This window comes from Pan paniscus, chromosome 9, assembly GCF_029289425.2.
Source record: "Pan paniscus chromosome 9, NHGRI_mPanPan1-v2.0_pri, whole genome shotgun sequence".
NCBI lineage: Eukaryota > Metazoa > Chordata > Mammalia > Primates > Hominidae > Pan > Pan paniscus.
The window spans coordinates 104,466,858-104,470,800 of NC_073258.2; positions in this window are offsets into that span (position 1 = coordinate 104,466,858).

Below are 3,943 nucleotides of genomic sequence, written 5' to 3' on the forward strand. Positions count from 1 at the left end.
ACAACTTCTCAGAGTCCTTGACCTGCTTTCTCCTTTCTGTCTCTTCACTGTATGCAGATTGTGTGAGTATGCAAATGACTCTCAGTCCCAATTCTAGCCACAGCCCTTATCAACCCTTCTTATGTAGACTGCCCAGGTCTCAAAGAAAGCCACCATATCCTGTGAGCACCAATAATTTAGGATTGCTGAATTTCTCCTAAAACCTACAGATAGATGGATGGAATAGCAAAGCTCTCATGTGCATGAATCATATATGGGCTGAACCTATGGGAGGAGACTCACTGGCATATAGACTATCCTAGCAAGGGTGTGCATCAAATACCTCTAAGGATACCAATCTAGAAAACGAGTTTCCCCTATGGAGAACAAGAACCTGAATGTTCATAGCTCAATGGTATTGGCTTCCACTGATGTAGTGCATGCTGTTTCTTGGATCTCCTCATGTTTGAAGGTAGAATCTTTCGCTTGGTTGCTTGGATCTTGCTTTAATAAGATCCTTATACTAGATCTAGTCCACAGAGACTGCCTAGATAGCCTACAAGAAGAAAGAGAGAAGGAGGAGAGAGAGAGAGAGAGAGAGAGAGAGGGAGAGAGAGAGATTGATTCTGTACCTACCGGATGATAAATGTAACATCATAGGTAGCCGCCTAGAGGTACAGTAGTCCTTTATTCAAAGGAATGCATTTTGAGGTAGAGTGTGTGTATGTGTGTGACACATGTGGCATATGGAAGGTATGATGTCATATTAATAGATAGGTTTAGTCTATATGAGCCTATATAATTGTTTCTCGTATATAATCCTATTAGCAATATAAGCAATTTGAAAGGGTACTTCTGATAGGTTTCAAGCCAGTGGAAATAATCTTAAGTGATACACTGTTAGTCTTTGACCCCTCCATACTTTTGGTTGCTTCTCATCAATGCCAAGTAACTTTTGGACTTGAATAAAATGCCATAGTGGGGTCACTGTACACTGACTCTGATATCCTGGGGGCCAGATGATGCAACTCAGAAGCTCTGGCAAGTTAACCCCTCCTGTGGGGAATCTTGATCAAAGGAAAACAGGAGATGAGAGGAGCTCGGGCAGATAAACTCCCTTCCCTCCTCTCTTTCATGGACCAATACAATGTGTATTTCTTCTCTGCATATCTTGCATGCCAAGAATACATACCTGCAGAGTGGCTGGCTATGTCAGCAGCTTGTTGTAAAGCAGTAGCCAGTGTGGTCACGTGGCACATTGCATTGCTTTGCATCTTTGCTTCCCTCACTTCTGGTTTTCCCTCATCCTCAGTGCCTGTGGCTTGGTTCTCCAACATAAAGAGTTATTGCCTTAACCATGCCTCAGGCTCTGTCTTCTAGAGGACCTGAGCTAAGACCTAATATAATGTTCTGCTCCCAGTAAAGGTGGCACTTGGAGTTTTCTCCTCTATACTATGAGCCATTCCAAACATGCCCTCATTTTCTTCACAAGCTTTTGGCAGAGCTTTGGTATACTGTGATCTTAGATCACATAAAAGGGTGGAGATGGGTAACAACCTAGGCTGTTTTGTGGGAACCTGCAGTGGCTATGGGGAGAGAGAGGACATTCTGATTTTTCTGTTCATTCATTCCATTTGGCTTCAATATAATCTGGCTGCAACGACATTAGGGAAAAGCAAGATGGAAAGGAACATCCATAACGAGGTACAAAGAATATGAGGCACACTGTGTCCCTAAGTAACCTCACACCACACTTCAGAGCTGCTAGGTCCAGCTTTTTCTAATAAAAGTGGAAAGAGAATACCCAAAGCCATATTTTTGTGCTCTGTTATGAAAGCTCCCCTAGAGGCGTCACAATCAGACTGTGATTGTCTTAACCACTGTGAGTGACCTTAATCACTATGAGTGACCTATGATTGTCTTAACCACTACGAGTTTTCATGGTCCAGGCACTTTTAAAATATATTGCCACATTTATTCTTCATAACAATACTATAAGGTAGACCCTAACATTGTTCTATTTTCCAGAGAAGGTAATAAAGTCAGAGTGCGCTTAGGTAACTTACCTACGTTTATTCAGCTAGCACAACTGATATAGCCAGGATTCGAACCCAGGTCTTCAGATTAACAGGGTGGGAGTGGATAACCACCAGGCTGTGTCCTCTATATTATATTGCTATGAAAGTGTTGTTCCCAAAATGGTGCAGCTGCTTTGTGTTTCTCTAACTTATGTAAACTGATGTTCTCTTTCTCTGAAACACTTCTTTTTGAAGACCTGGCACAGTCAACACCTGCTCTGGGAAGGCTGATGCACTTCCCAGTGTCTGGCCTTTGCCCCATTGTATGAACCCCCTCTCCCCACAATCCCCTGAGTATCACCAACTCCAGTCTGTGTGTAAAGAAATATTTATATAGATGGTTTGGGACCATAAAGGAATTTGTGCACTTGTAGAGGTGGCAAAAGGTATTGCAGCATAGCCAGAAACGAATATTAGCTACAACTGTCCTTAAAAGTGTCTTGGCCATTCCTGATCTTATGCTCCCTTTGCACACAGCTCAGGCAATACTCTATGGTATTTCTCAACTCCAGCAACCACCCGGTAAATAGTGTTTCTTTCTTCCACGTGGAAATGTCATATGGAAGCTCAAAATTTGTCCTTCTTCATTGTGCAAAGCATTGTGGTTCTTGTGGCTAACACGAGGCCCATATCAGGACTATTTTCCTTCAACCAAAATGGCCCAACATACTGTATTTTTCTAAATAAAGTTCATTTGCTTTTCCTTTAAAAGGAAATCTGTTTTTGGTTTTTAAAGCAACTTTTATTTTTCTGCATGCTATGGATGAATGAATGAAAGCATACGTGAATGATCAAATGTGTAACAAGGTAGATATTATTACTTATTGAAAATTCTCCATGAGGATTTCTGGTAGAAAAGTGGTCAGCTTGAGAGAACTAGACTGCTGAGGCTGTTCAGAGGTCTTCTGTCTGTGAGGAGTCAGTGGGGACCGGGCTTGGAGCTTCCAGAGGGACCCAGCATGGCTGGTGAGTAACAGCAGAATTGCAAGGGGCCACTTCCAGTAGGAAAGTGGCTATAGACTAGGGAAGGTGGAAAAACGATACCTGCTGTGCAGAGTGTGAGAACTGAGGAAGAGGAAAGTTAGGGAGAAAACTGGAGTGTGAGAGAATTGGTTAGAAGGGGAAAGAGCTTTATATTTTAGTAGTGTCTCCATGAGTCATAAATTAGATTTCCTTTAATATTATTTAAGTGAACAGAGGCTGGAATTTTATTTAATTTCTGTATTTGCTAGAGTGTGTATGCATGTGTTTTAAGGAAACACAGGCTTGAAACTGAATCCTGTTGGGCTAAATGATTTATTTCATTTACAAAGGAAATGGTAGCCAGGAAAACTGGGTATATCATATATACACCTTATAATTTTGTGCAAATTGCATTACTTCTCATCACATCTGTAAAATGTGTCTGGTGCCTACTTTACAGAATTACATGAGGATTAAATGGACCACTCTGCAAAGTACAGATTATCAAAATAGTCCGACACTGGTATACTTGGGAAAAAACTCTCTCTCAGACTGTGCAGAAGTATTAGGCACTTTAATATGTGTGTATATATTTATATGTATGTATGTGTATATATGTATTTTTGTATGTGTTACAGGTATGTGTGTGTTTAGTGTGTGTGTTTTATGTGTGTATATACACACACACATATATAAACACACACAAAACACACATATACACACACATATATATACATACACTCACACATATATGTAAGGTCCTCTGAGCTGGCCGCACCACAATCAAGCCATCGTGACGTTCCTGCGCCCTTGTGAATGTACTGTGTAGCATTCCTCCCCACCCTTGTGACAATACACCCTCCCTGCCCTTGTGAATGTAGTTTGTAACATCCTCCCTGCCCTTGAGAATGTACTTTGTAACA